The sequence below is a fragment of the Triturus cristatus genome, chromosome 7 (genome assembly GCF_964204655.1).
Source record: "Triturus cristatus chromosome 7, aTriCri1.1, whole genome shotgun sequence".
NCBI classification, from domain to species: Eukaryota; Metazoa; Chordata; class Amphibia; order Caudata; family Salamandridae; genus Triturus; species Triturus cristatus.
In genome coordinates, this window is record NC_140590.1 from 623,277,560 (window position 1) to 623,293,359 (window position 15,800).

General features: G+C 42.6%; 2 protein-coding genes across 2 annotated transcripts in view; both read right to left on the minus strand.

Moving 5' to 3' along the window:
- Positions 1–15,800, minus strand: part of TEFM (transcription elongation factor, mitochondrial) — a 359,138-nt gene that overhangs the window by 267,704 nt on the left and 75,634 nt on the right. The window lies entirely within an intron of this gene.
- The window catches only part of LOC146810225 (zinc finger MYM-type protein 1-like), a 58,707-nt gene that overhangs the window by 37,921 nt on the left and 4,986 nt on the right, over positions 1–15,800 (minus strand). Inside the window, exons 2-4 of the mRNA XM_085620367.1 lie at positions 13,012–13,239; positions 3,225–3,452; positions 2,336–2,628 (exon numbers count right to left, since the gene is read on the minus strand). The gene's annotated coding sequence lies outside the window, so the exon portion shown is untranslated. The remainder of the gene's footprint in view (positions 1–2,335; positions 2,629–3,224; positions 3,453–13,011; positions 13,240–15,800) is intronic.

Sequence of the window (15,800 nt, forward strand, 5' to 3'; positions counted from 1 at the left end):
TCTTCATTTGGCATGCAATCGTACCTATATAAATCTGATAAAAGATATGATCGATTTGTTCTCACTCGCTTTCGATTGAATATTTTTCATAGGCTGGTGACATTCCCAACTGTTAATAATTGGTCAAATGAACTACCACACTGCCCATGTGATTCTGTCTCCACGCAATCAACTATCCATGCAATTTTATTCTGTAAATTTTAGGAAGATTTCAGAAGGAAATGGATAAAACCAATACTCAAAATTTGGGGTATCCGCCAATGTCGCCCAGCATTTCTGGCCCTTCAATGTCTCGATAATGATTGCTTAAACTACAATATTATAGCTTTTTTAAAAAGTTTGATCAAATGTCGAAATAATATTGATTCAGGTCCATTGTGACAAGGACAAAAGTAGAACGTTAGACAAACAAAACCAAACGTTGTTTTGGATTTATCCCCCTAAGCATCATAACAATGCAGTAGGGGGTGCTTGCTTCTTCCTTTTGTTCTAAAGCTGTAATCTAATCTCATTGCCCCAGGAAAATGAATGCTAAATATGGGATTAATGTTCTGTATTTTTATCATCGTCATTGCCCACTCATCATTTTAATTCTTTAACTATTAAAATGATATGTTGTCCTTTTGTGTCTACTTGCTGCTATATTCTGTATTAATATTAATTAGAGCCTTGTAAATGAGTTTATGTTGGCATATGGTGTGTAAATATATTTTTAAAAAACGATCTGTTTTTAAATGTTTAAGACGATCTGTTAAATTGTACATGCTTTTATGGATAGAAATTAACTTTCCGAATAAAGCTTATTCTGATTCTGAATGCTGTCTACCAAGAGTGTCCAGGGAAAGAACTAAACGATCCATAGTGAAAAGCAGTAAACTGGTGAGTGGCTGAGAGCCGAATACTGAATTTATCAAATCTAAAGAACACGTGGTTATTCATTCGGAGACTGAATTGCTCAAAGACCAGCAGACCGACAGAGTACAGAGAGGGGCCAAAATGTCCCAAAGACAAGTTGCAATTCTGATCGGCCGGGGGAGGGAGGGGGGCGAAAGAGCAGGAGGGTGTTTTCAAAATTGGGCAACGAAATAGTAAAATATAGGATCAGGAGAAGTGGTGGAAAGAGAAGTGACCGATAAATAAGCATGATGGGAGACACGCTTGAGCAAAGTCTGACCTGCGCTTAGTAAGACACCATAATACACATACTGCTCGCGTGCACTGTTTGCCACCAAGTGCTGTTGTCAGAGGAAGTACATAACCAGTTGCAGCTTCATTTTGAGGCCAAAGAATGCTCCAGAGTGCCAGATAAGGGCCCAGAGGGGGGAGATACTCGTACCGCAGAGGTGGCTGAGATGGAGACAGAGGAGCTAGATACTAGATCCCTACTGCTAGAAATGTGCAGCAGCTTGGGGTCCATAGACGGGAAAAGCAACGCCCTAACGAGCTGCCTTAAGGGATGAAATAGAGTCTTGACAAGCGTGGGTCGCCTTGATGTTGTGGAACAGAGGTCTCGGATATGGACGATGACTGCTAAGCTTTCCAAGGCCCAGAAAGAAATAGCAAGTGCAATCAAGAACCTTAAACTCCGCAATGAGTACTGGAAGGCCCAGTCCCGAAGGGGCAACGTCTGACTCATGGGAATTCCCGAGACAACAGAAACTTGACCGATGGAAGATTTAAGCTGGTCTCACTATTTGGCTGAGAGAACCTATCCTGCATGTACATAGTGGAGTGGGCGCATCGTTCGCTCGCCCCACGACCCATATCTGGAACCTTGGAAAGCCCGGCTATAGATTTAGGTAGAAACCTACAGCTGGCCAGAGAAAAAGGGGATCTGATGTACAATGGCTCTCCAGATTTCACCATGATGGTGGAGGAGGCACGACGTAAATTTATCAATGTCAAGAAAACACTAATTGGCTTAGACATATGCCACTCCATGATGTACCACGCACAACTGCCTTTTACGTGGGTCGGGAAGGTCCAAATCTTTATTGAATGCTTGAAGAAACATGCTAAAAAAGAAACCAGAGAGAGTAAAACCCCGGTTGAGATTCAGTGTGGGTGGCAGAGGGATAAGAGTAACGTGGTCATTGTTCCTATTGTCTGATACAGTAAACTATCAGATAAAGCAACACCTGAGGAAACCCCGCACACTTCATGTGTTGTGTTACCAGTGGAATAAAATGCAGAGAACTAGAGGCCACTACTAGAGGCCAAAGGGTTCAATTGATTACCTGGAATGTCCAGTCTAAACCATCCCCAAAAGACTTGCCAAATACTGGCATACACTATGCACCACACAATTGATATACTATGCCCACAGGAGACACACCTGGTTAGTGCCCGCAAGCATAATGTAGCCAAACTGTCATGCCTACTGAAAGCGGCAGGAGCCGTGCACGGCACAGCAGCGGAGCACGTCACAGGAGCAACACACGCCGAATACAGACGGGCTCTGGCGAACAGGAAGCTGCTTGGCGTTTATGTTGTTCTTTCTGCCATCTGGTTCGTTCTCCTTTGCTTCCGGGTTCCTCCGGTTCTTCATGTATGTAGCATTTTTCTCATTCGTATGTTTTTTAGTTGGAGTATTCCACGGCTGCCCTCATCTCCGCAGTCTCTGGACACCTGTAAAAGACAAGAACAAGAGAGACACCATTAACGTATTGATGCTCAGTAAATAACCAGCTGGGGGTAACGTGCTCTTTGCAAATATCTTATTTTAAAAGTGGCATTGTTATGTACTTATCTGGAAGTGGATTCCATATGATAAACTCTAGCTTCTGATAAACTTGTGGACAAAAAAGCTAAATTAATGTATTTACTTGTTTCTAAGGTATAGAAATAAGTTTAACACTGTTCCTTGTGCAATATTTTTTAAGCTCTATATTTTGACATAATGGTTTTCTGACTAGAAAAGTAATACATGTTGGAATGTATGCATTTTTCTCATTTATTTGTTTTGTCTAAATTTCTAGTCAGTACTATGAGCCTTCTTACGATCTGAACAGTATTATCTAAGGTATGCCTTTATATAGAAAGTACATGTTCTAATCGCATCTGTTGCTCTTTTCATATCTATATATACATACATGTACTCTAGCTCTTTCTTTAGATATCCAAGCATAATTTAGCTGCCATTTACTTTCTACTGGTATTCGGAAGAGGAGAATCATACAGGTATATAACGTCACACAAAGAACCATATGTATATGGACACTCACTCATTCTAGCGATGTCGCTTACATCCTCTTTCTCTTCTATTGTTTCATATTAGGAGGAATCTTGAATAAGCCCAAGGTAGACAGTCGCACCACAGCAGTCTTCATGGGATACTTGTTCTTTCTCTTCCCTTCCCCTCGTCCCCGTTGATCAGGGTTTTCTTTGACTGTTGTTGGGCTGCCTTGGCCGAGGGTGAAGCTGGGAGCTATAATCATGGCTTCCTATCGCTCCTGCGGAAAACAAAGTGAGATTCTGACACAACCCCTTGAGTCCATCCTTCGCCTCTTACTCAGCCTGCACTAGAGGTGTAGCAATATTCATTTGTAGGAGACTGCCTTACACTACTTACAGGAAATTGTGGATCCAGACGACAGATACGTACTTATCCAAGGATGCCTGAACGCACATAAAGTGACAGCAATCAATTCATATGGCCCTAACTATGATGATGCTGACTTCTTTTCATAACTTGCTATTAAAGTACAACAATCAGACTCCTCAATTTTTCTGTGGAGAGGGAATCACAGTGTGATACTATACCCCACGCTGGATAGTACCGGAGGCAGAAGGAGGTGCACCCTAGGGCGAGGGAGACAGTCCATGAGTTGGTTGATCTCTGGAGATTACGTAATCGGGGGAGCGGCGTTACACATGCTACAGATCAGCCACTGGATCGGCCTCTAGGCTAGATTACTGGTGGGATCAACAATCCTTTCTGATTGGATGTCAAACATGAAACACCTGGCCCGCACCTACTCTGACCATTCTCCAATCATGCTAAGACTGACAATACTGGATCAAACGCGTAGCACATGGCACTTACACTTTAACATGCTGCTAGAGATTAGACAGGTAATCACAGACTATTACAAAGAGAACACAGGTCAGTAGATACTTCTAGTACATTATGGGAGGCCTTAAAGGCTGTTATCCGGGAGGAATGCATTGCCAAAGTGCATGGCATATTAAAATTGATCACGCACACATTGGCCAAACTAGAGAATGAGTTCTAAATCCTTGAAATAATTCACTGTAAGCGGGACATCCCTCAAAAGCCCACACTATTTACACACCAAGATACAGGAATATAGAGTTGAGGCAGATAAAAAGCTGCAATTCCTCGCCAAATAAGCAGTGGCAAGATCATATGGGAAGGGGGATTGACCGGAACATACGCTCGTCAGGCTTACCAGACCGAGTTGGGCAATGTCCACAGCAGTCTCTATAGAGGCACCAGATGGTACCTTCAAGTCACAGACTGCTGCAATTACGCAATAATTTACTGACTACTAACCTGTACAAATCTAGATGAGCGCATTGTGCTGATGACATTAATCAATATTAATAGTGAGCAAAGTTGGCTTGGGTGAAAACCACTTAATTGGAGACCCTGTGCGTACCGCTCATGCTAGCAGAGGTACGAGGCACTATCAAAACATTTAAGAATAACAAAGTGCCTGGAAGTAATGGCCTTACAGGAGAATTCTAAAAAGAATATTATTGAGGAACTGGCCCTGGTCCTGTTGGCGGTATATGAAGAGGTTTTGGAGGTGGAATCCCTACCACCAACAATGTGGAAGTGGTGGTGACCACTCCTCTAAAACCAGGCAAACCGCCGTAAAAATGCAAATTGTACCACCCACTATCCTTAATAAATATCGATAACAAGATAGTAACTAAAATTGTGGTGACACAGCTGCTGCCACTGCTTCATAGATCAATACTGCTGCACCAATCGTGGTTTATTCCTGGTAGGTCTACAGCAGACAACTGAAGAGCACTGTTCACAATCACGCACAAAATAAACCCAGACAATAGGGCTGCAGTGGTGTTCTTCAACGCGGCCAAGGATTTCGGCTCTGTTGAATGGCCTTTCCTTCTCACCAGGTTGGAGAGGATGGGAATGGGACGATATCTGGTGAGGTGGGCCCGGTGCTATATAATCTACCGACTGCTAAGATAAAATTGAAAGGGGTACTATCCGAAGTGATACCTATAGAGCGCAAGACATGACAGGATTGTCTGCTGTCCCCAATATCATTCACCTTAGCAGTGGAATCCTTGGTGGACATTCTACAAGAATATCCTGGCAAGGGAGGCATTAAGTTCCCTCGCCATTCTGTGCCAACAATATCTTACTACTAGGCAGAGAGTCAGCAAAAACTCTAAACCCAATCATTGATGAAATAATACAATGGGAGGTGGTCAGGAGTAACAATAAATTGGGACAAGTCTGTAATGGTCCCACTGACCAAGCCCACCAGGACCGTAACATTAGAATATCCACTGGTTGGGAGTGAGCAACCGCTTAGATTTTTTTTTTCATTAATTGAGTTTTGTATAGCGCAAACTTAACCTGAAGGTATCAGTGTGCTTCACAGAGTTAGCATAGCAGAAATCCCATGAGTTACATTTGGAGTAAATAGAACTAGATAGTGACAGTATGTAAACCAAGTATATGGAAGACATCAGGATATGTTGGCGATACAGTTTTGAGGTAGATACAGTATATATGTATAAAGCGCTTCACAAAGTTAGCACAGCAGCAAGTGCATAAATTACATGCGGAGTATATACAAATACATAATAACAATATATAAAGGAAATTTACGACAGACTGTAGTATAGCTAGACAGTGTTTGCAGTAGAAACGGCATATTATTAAATATATATATATATATTATATTTATGACGGTATTTGAGGTAGATACAGCATACATATATAGCGCTTTACAGATTTAGCACAGTAGCAAGTGCACAAGTTACATGCGGAGTAGATAAAGGAAAAATAACAATACATAAAGGAAATTTATGGTGGATACTAGTCTGGAAGGATGATATAGATTCTGAGGTAGCTAAGGTAGGGTGTTGAGAAGGTGAGGAGAGTAGAGGCACAATTTTCCCCGAGGTAATGATGCTCCAATGTATTTAGAGGGGGAGGGTTGGAGCAAATAGACCAGTCAGATTTTTTAAGGGGGAGGGTTTAGATATTTGTTGAAGAGAAGATGTTTCAGTTTCTTAAAGTGAGGAAATGAATGATTGTTTTGTAAATCCTGAGGCAGTGATTTCCAGATTTTGGGAGCGTTCCCGGGGGAAGGAGCAGGTGCAAGGTTTCTCTTTCTTAAATTTTGGCGGTATCAAGAGTAGATTGTTGGAGCTTCAAAGAAATCTCTTTTGATTTCTTTTGATTAGCAATACCTCAAAAATCAAATTGCTCAAAAACATCACTTGTTGCAAGGGAATGCAAAAAGAACAATTGATGGACAAAATGTTGAACAATGTCAAACATTCACCCTAGTACAGAGATCTGAGCCTAAATCCATGTTTTTTTTTAGCTCCCCATGTGATTCCAGTTTAAACCCAGCCATATGAAAATCAGTCTTGACCCTGCTTCCAATGCGAACAGCCCATCCCAGGCTGCTAGGCCAGGTCCTCCCTGGACCAGAAACAAGCATCCTAGGACCGGTTTCGAGGATTCACTCCTCATCAGTCAGGCTAGCATGTCTCCAGTGGCACGGAGAGCACGGGACCCACGTCTGGGCATACCCATCCCACTCGTGGTGACAAATGCAAAAAGAACAGTTGATGGACAGAACTTTGATCAATGTCAAACATTCACCCCAGTAGAGAGATCTGTGTGTAAACCAATTGTTTTTTTGCTCCCTATGCCATTCCAGTTTAAACCTAGCCATATGCAAATCAGTCTTGACCCTGCTTCCAATGCGAACAGCCCATCCCAGGCTGCTAGGCCAGGTCCTCCCTGGACCAGAAAAAAGCATCCTAGGACCGGTTTCGAGGATTCACTCCTCATCAGTCAGGCTAGCGTGTCTCCAGTGGCACGGAGAGCACGGGACCCACGTCTGGGCATACCCATCCCACTCGTGGTGACAAATGCAAAAAGAACAATTGATGGACAGAACGTTGATCAATGTCAAACATTCACCCCAGTAGAGAGATCTGGGTGTAAACCAATTGTTTTTTTGCTCCCTATGCCATTCCAGTTTAAACCTAGCCATATGCAAATCAGTCTTGACCCTGCTCCCATGTCGACTGGGTTTTCTGTGTAGAGAGTTTTGTGGGTTATGCAAGCAGTTTTGAGTATAGCTCTAGCCTCGATTGGTAGCCAGTTGAGTTTCTTTAGAGTGGAAGTGATGTGTTCATAGTGACTCTAGTACCCAACACTAGTCTAGTTGCTGCATGGAGTATGGCTTTCAAAGGGGCTTTTAGGCACCCATAATCATTGCATTACCATAGTCTGGCTTGGGGAGGACTAAAGATTGCACCACAGTTTTTAGGTCTTCGACAGGGCTGAAGGGTTTGGACTTTTTAAAGGTGTTTCAGCACGTAGAAGGCACTTTTAGCAGATGTATTACTATGCTCTTTCATTCTCAGTTGTCTGTCAAGTGTAATCCCCAGAGATTTGACAGAGTTGGAAATGGATAGTGTCGGAATGCGTACTTAGGTTAGCATCCCACTTGCCTCTATGCTTGTCTCTGAGTGTGGGATGTTGTACCTGTGGAAAATGAAACTGATGCACTTGTTTTCATCATGCTGGAATGTAGGTATTTGAAAGGAAGGACATTATAAGAGGCGCTGAGCAGAGGCATGTGTGGTGGCTGAGGTGTATCTTTGGAACCTAAATAAATGCTGTTGGATTCACACCTTCTGTGGCCTGGACTTTTTTTCATTGGCGATGACTTGGAGTGGATAACCCTGCCAGGAGCACTTCAACTCACAGTCTTCAATGAACCATATTCTGCCTTGGACGTTGGAATTACAAGCCTGGACTTCTAAGAATCAGTGCTCAGGTTTGCTCAAGACTCTACTGGGTGTGTGTTTGGCCCTGTATCTAGCTGAGACCTCTACCCTACTTAAAGGACGCTTTGATGTGGTAACTGGTTTTTGGGAGTTTATGGTGGAGTTAATGTGCACTAATCTGGAAATACCCTCCTTTGTTTGGGACGCAGGGAGATAGTGTTTGTATTGGATCTTTATTCCCGTTGCTGTGTTGCAAGCACTGTTTTGAGTCCTCAAATAGGGTGGATTTATATGAATAACGGATGCCCATTTGCCGTTTCCTTGGGGGGAACAAGTGAAGCTGTTCGGGAGAGCTGCGTTCTTTGTACATTCATGTGACAGCACAAGCGAACATTATTTACCTCTGCGTTCACGTGGTGAGTCAGCAGGAGCAAGTATCTGCGTGACATCTGTCTTCTATAATGAGCCCGGTCAACGGTTCATTTTTCGAATTCTCCGCTGCGGCTACTCATCTTCTCTGGGCTCAGGATTTTGCGTCACGACGTGGAAGAACAAGGTCAATCCACTTCGGAAACCGGCCGGACTGTTTATGTTACCATGTCTACCAACAATAGGATTTTGCATTACGACATGGAAGAACAAGCTCAATACACTTCGGAAGCCATCCAGATTGTTTACTTTACCAAGCCTACTAATGCTATTTTAGGAAGTTGGGAAGCTTTTCATTCAGGTGCACAGCGATTCCAGCTGTACGAGGAGCTCATTGACAGGTTCACCAGTTGTTGTTTCATTCAGTGGGCATTTGTTCTGTGCACAGGGCCCAGTGGCACGCTGTTGTGCCAGAGGCACTCTTGTGGTCTGGCACCATGTGATGACCTTTGACTACCATCATTTTAATTGACTTTGGTGTGTTATTTTATAACAGCCTGAATGTACGATGTCCTGCATATGCCTTGTTTCTCTTGAAGGTTTTGTTCTTGTAATCTTACAGTATTACTGTGGGAGCTGTCACAGTAGAACAGCTTGCCAATAACAGAATGTGTGGGATGTGCATTTGAAGGCATGAGAGAGAGAGAGGTGTGGAATGTACTTTTTGGTCTCGAAGTGTAGTGTTATGAGTAGTGGTGCACAAATCTGCACTGTGTTGTACATTGAGAGATGAAGTATGTGATGCTATAGGCAGTGGTGCACAAATGTGTACTGTGTTGTACATTGAGAGATCAAGTATTCTGAAGTTCTTACTATTGGCTTTGACATGGCCTCATGTCATCCTGAATTCTGACTTTGCCTTGCTTGAGTGTTTGCAAGTTGCTTGGGTTAATCACACTCAAGGATTGTTTTGTGAGAGATCGTTTAATGTACCCTGGAAGGCTTTGGTAAGCTTCATCAAGAAAAAGTCTGGAACATGTAAGAATGTAGAGAGGACGTGGGTGCTCCTTCTTGCCATGGAATGCTTGCCCGCAAGCTGGCCAGTTCCAGTAACTTTCCTTGGCGCAGAGGGGAAGACCCTCGAACCTTCTAGTGTGTTTTGAGACTATAAAGCTGAGGGTTGTTGACAGCCAGCTTGAGAGTTCACTTGTGGAATAGACGTATTGCCACAAGAATCTGGATTTGAGTCCTGATCGAGAGTCCATTACCTGGCTGTAACGGGCTCCCCCAACTTGAGTTGTCAAGGATGTCGAGTGAACGATCAGATGAGGTGATTTGTTTCTGACTAGTGCCATTGTGATGCGAGTTTCCAGTGGCTGTGGTCACTTGAGGTGTTTTCTTTGTGATGTGTGAGTGACTCAGAGTGCACATCCAAAGTAATCATTCGATGCATTTAGTGTATAAATATCTTTCTGATCTCTTGCAGGACCTCCCATAATATTTGCTTGAGTTTTATCTCATATTATTTGCTGCATGTATTTCATATTATTATCCATGCATTTAACTGTTGAATTTAGCAAGTGTGTTATTATTGCTTGCTTATAAATATAAATATATCTATATGCATTTGAATGTGGTTCATTTGACATCTGGGAAAGCATTTCTGTTAGGTAGCATTGCATAAAGAAAATCCCAAGCTTTATTCTAAAAAGAGAGTCTTTGCACTTTGTAAAGTAAGCCCCTTTCTAGGTGTTGTTTTGTTTTATGTGTCCTTCTTCGCCATGTTTGAGCCACAGTGTGGGAGATTTTGTATTATCTGAAAGGCAGAGCAATACACGTGCACATCCATATTTCTTCTGCGCTCATCGATATTTCGTATGCACAGTGCTCAGTGATGCGCACAGCTATATTTTGACACAAGCCCTCCTGTCAAAAGCTTACCTGCGGCTTCTCTCTCTGGCTTGTAGTACGGTAAACATTGTGCTCGGTGATGCGCACACCTTACCACAAATTAGATTGTGCTAGTTGATGGTCACACCATCATGCATTCCTATCTGCACTCTATTTTCGGTGTTTTTTACCAGGAAATGTTTTTGTGCTTTTAGTAGGTTTTTGCACATTTAAGTACAGCTTTAAGGTGAGACATCATGCAGAATGTAACGCCTCCTCCTTTCTGATGAGCCCTGGTGAACTACCAATATTGTTGAGGGAGTGGAAGTCTATATTTGCTCATTATGCAAGAGTTTGCTGCACTTCTCTAAGTGCTGAGCGAAAGATGTCTCTACTACTACATTGCTTGGGTTTTGAGGGCAGGGAATATTTCAACACTTATCTCACACCTAGTGAAAGTAATGAGTATTTTGGCAAAAGGACAATCCCTCACCTACTGAGGTGGTGAACTCGGTGAAAACTTAAGAACACAGTTTAGCATGTGTTGAAGAAATAAAAAAAGGGTGGTATGAATGGAAAGGGGTACGAGGCATCAAGATATACCAAGATGATGTTCTGGTGTATGGTGTGAATGTGGAAAAGCACAATGAATGATTGTGTGAAGTTCTTCGCAGGCTGAAAGAGCGGGGTTTGACTTTAAAGACTGTAAAGTGTTATTTCATTTAGATTAAATCAATTACCTTGCCCACAAGATAACATGAAAGGGCATTGAACCAAAGAAGGAGTTGGTAGACACAATTGACAGTTTAGCAAGTTCGGTGTCTAAGGAAGAAGTGATTATGGGCCATATGTATGAAAAATGCATTTTGCGATTCTCAAATTGCGATTTTTAGGGAATCGCTATTAGAGAATCTCAAAATGCAATGTATGTAGGATTTGCTAAATATTTTGCGAATCCTACATATTCCTTATTTGCGAATCGCAAATTGAGATTCGCAAATAAGGAATACCTTCCCATTCATTCCTATGGGCTAGAAGGCCCATAGGAATGAATGGGAAGACATTCTCAATTTGTGATTCCCAATTAGAGAATCGCAAATTGATAATGCAATTTCAAGGTTGCAAGGGTGTCAATAGGACACCCGGTTGCACCCCTGAAATAAGCATGTGTGCACATGTGGCGCACATTCATGCCCTAAGGGCATGTATGTGCGCCACATGGCACTTTGAAAAATGCAAAAAAGTGAATTTTTCAAAGAAATCACAAATTACCACCAACCTCAACTTGGTGGTAATTTGTGATTCCTTAAGCTAAAATCACACAACTTGGGTGCTTCCTACATTGCATTTAAGGCAGAGTTCTTCAATCTGTGGGGCGCGCCCCCCTGGGGGGACACAACATCATCTTGAGGGGGGCGCGCTCCACCTTAAAATCTCACCTTCCCACTGTCCCATGTCGCAAGTACATTTGCGACGTGCCATTCTTTTGTAATTTAAAGCAAAACTTTTCCTACTGTCTTCAGCTCTCTCAGCGACTGACAATGTGATGGGTCTGGTCCAAACCTGCCTCTCAGACACTGACATGCAGGCAAGCGTGCAACGCCCATTAAGCTCAAATCGCTACAACACTCCCCCCTAATGTGTGTGTCAGCCCGGCTGAGACAGCTTCCCGGGCACACACACAGCCGCACCCGAGTACTTCACAGGTCTTTTAAAGACCAATTACTTGTTAATGACGCTTTGCTCTTTATTCACTTCTTCTTGGAGCCCCTGCACCTCTACTCTGCCTATTGCTGGAATAATTAGCCCCCCCCCCAAACTTTGGCCCTAGTTGCGTCTCTGCGTCCAGGACACATTGGCTGCCCTTGTGTTGTTAAGACATGACAGCAATTCCGAAGGGTAAGAAAAGGTGCCCTCTTCCGCACAAAAACAGCACACGTGTATACCCACAGTGAGCCTGCCGGTTTTCTATTTAAGTAAAAGGTAAAATGAGTTACTCTGTGCCTCACCTCTCCCGATCAAATGGCTGAGATATAGAAATCTGTAAATACAGATCAGAGCCCAGTGGATGAAAACACTCAGGTGATCACTAGAATTTTAAACGCCGCCATTGAACAAGTTTGTGTATTCGCTAATTATCCACCGTCCGTGTTTTTCAGAATTGTAAGAATTGTAACTGAAAAGGTGCAGGTGTCCTAGCGCAGTTACATGATGAAAATGTACTTCTGTGTATTTTTCTGACTGCTGTACCAGCCCCATTCTTCATCTCAGAAATGTCTTTGATCCCATGGTCACATTTTCGATTCCCTGTAGGTCCACTCAGCCATACATGTTTCTGAGGTCGATAAAATGATAGCCGTTTAGTTTAGTAGCAGAGACATGATGTATAGAAATAAGTTTAACACTGTTCCTTGTGCAATATTTTTTAAGCTCTATATTTTGACATAATGGTTTTCTGACTAGAAAAGTAATACATGTTGGAATGTATGCATTTTTCTCATTTATTTGTTTTGTGTAAATTTCTAGTCAGTACTATGAGCCTTCTTACGACCTGAACAGTATTATCTAAGGTATGCCTTTATATAGAAAGTACATGTTCTAATCGCATCTGTTGCTCTTTTCATATCTATATATACATACATGTACTCTAGCTCTTTCTTTAGATATCAAAGCATAATTTAGCTGCCATTTACTTTCTACTGGTATTCGGAAGAGGAGAATCACACAGGTATATAACTTCACACAAAGAACCATATGTATATGGACACTCACTCATTCTAGCGATGTCGCTTACATCCTCTTTCTCTTCTATTGTTTCATATTAGGAGGAATCTTGAATAAGCCCAAGGTAGACAGTCGCACCACAGCAGTCTTCATGGGATACTTGTTCTTTCTCTTCCCTTCCCCTCGTCTCCGTTGATCAGGGTTTTCTTTGACTGTTGTTGGGCTGCCTTGGCCGAGGGTGAAGTTGGGAGCTACAATCATGGCTTCCTATCGCTCCTGCGGAAAACAAAGTGAGATTCTGACACAAACCCTTGAGTCCATCCTTCGCCTCTTACTCAGCCTGCACTAGAGGTGTAGCAATATTCATTTGTAGGAGACTGGCTTACACTACTTACAGGAAATTGTGGATCCAGACGACAGATACGTACTTATCCAAGGATGCCTGAACGCACATAAAGTGACAGCAATCAATTCATATGGCCCTAACTATGATGATGCTGACTTCTTTTCATAACTTGCTATTAAAGTACAACAATCAGACTCCTCAATTTTTCTGTGGAGAGGGAATCACAGTGTGATACTATACCCCACGCTGGATAGTACCGGAGGCAGAAGGAGGTGCACCCTAGGGCGAGGGAGACAGTCCATGAGTTGGTTGATCTCTGGAGATTACGTAATCGGGGGAGCGGCGTTACACATGCTACAGATCAGCCACTGGATTGGCCTCTAGGCTAGATTACTGGTGGGATCAACAATCCTTTCTGATTGGATGTCAAACATGAAACACCTGGCCCGCACCTACTCTGACCATTCTCCAATCATGCTAAGACTGACAATACTGGACCAAACGCGTAGCACATGGCACTTACACTTTAACATGCTGCTAGAGATTAGACAGGTAATCACAGACTATTACAAAGAGAACACAGGTCAGTAGATACTTCTAGTACATTATGGGAGGCCTTAAAGGCTGTTATCCGGGAGGAATGCATTGCCAAAGTGCATGGCATATTAAAATTGATCACGCACACATTGGCCAAACTAGAGAATGAGTTCTAAATCCTTGAAACAATTCACTGTAAGCGGGACATCCCTCAAAAGCCCACACTATTTACACACCAAGATACAGGAATATAGAGTTGAGGCAGATAAAAAGCTGCAATTCCTCGCCAAATAAGCAGTGGCAAGATCATATGGGAAGGGGGATTGACCGGAACATACGCTCGTCAGGCTTACCAGACCGAGTTGGGCAATGTCCACAGCAGTCTCTATAGAGGCACCAGATGGTACCTTCAAGTCACAGACTGCTGCAATTACGCAATAATTTACTGACTACTAACCTGTACAAATCTAGATGAGCGCATTGTGCTGATGACATTAATCAATATTAATAGTGAGCAAAGTTGGCTTGGGTGAAAACCACTTAATTGGAGACCCTGTGCGTACCGCTCATGCTAGCAGAGGTACGAGGCACTATCAAAACATTTAAGAATAACAAAGTGCCTGGAAGTAATGGCCTTACAGGAGAATTCTAAAAAGAATATTATTGAGGAACTGGCCCTGGTCCTGTTGGCGGTATATGAAGAGGTTTTGGAGGTGGAATCCCTACCACCAACAATGTGGAAGTGGTGGTGACCACTCCTCTAAAACCAGGCAAACTGCCGTAAAAATGCAAATTGTACCACCCACTATCCTTAATAAATATCGATAACAAGATAGTAACTAAAATTGTGGTGACACAACTGCTGCCACTGCTTCATAGATCAATACTGCTGCACCAATCGTGGTTTATTCCTGGTAGGTCTACAGCAGACAACTGAAGAGCACTGTTCACAATCACGCACAAAATAAACCCAGACAATAGGGCTGCAGTGGTGTTCTTCAACGCGGCCAAGGGTTTCGGCTCTGTTGAATGGCCTTTCCTTCTCACCAGGTTGGAGAGGATGGGAATGGGAGGATATCTGGTGAGGTGGGTCCGGGGCTATATAATCTACCGACCGCTAAGATAAAATTGAATGGGGTACTATCCGAAGTGATACCTATAGAGCGCAAGACATGACAGGATTGTCTGCTGTCCCCAATATCATTCACCTTAGCAGTGGAATCCTTGGTGGACATTCTACAAGAATATCCTGGCAAGGGAGGCATTAAGTTCCCTCGCCATTCTGTGCAAACAATATCTTACTACTAGTCAGAGAGTCAGCAAAAACTCTAAACCCAATCATTGATGAAATAATACAATGGGAGGTGGTCAGGAGTAACAATAAATTTGGACAAGTCTGTAATGGTCCCACTGACCAAGCCCACCAGGACCTTAACATTAGAATATCCACTGGTTGGGAGTGAGCAACCGCTTAGATTTTTTTTTTCATTCATTGAGTTTTGTATAGCGCAAACTTAACCTGAAGGTATCAGTGTGCTTCACAGAGTTGGCATAGCAAAAATCCCATGAGTTACATTTGGAGTAAATATAACTAGATAGTGACAGTATGTAAACCAAGTATATGGAAGACATCAGGATATGTTGGCGATACAGTTTTGAGGTAGATACAGTATATATGTATAAAGCGCTTCACAAAGTTAGCACAGCAGCAAGTGCATAAATTACATGCAGAGTATATACAAATACATAATAACAATATATAAAGGAAATTTACGACAGACTGTAGTATAGCTAGACAGTGTTTGCAGTAGAAACGGTATATTATTCAATATATATATATATATATATAATATTTATGACGGTATTTGAGGTAGATACAGCATACATATATAGCGCTTTACAGATTTAGCACAGTAGCAAGTGCACAAGTTACATGCGGAGTAGATAAAGGAAA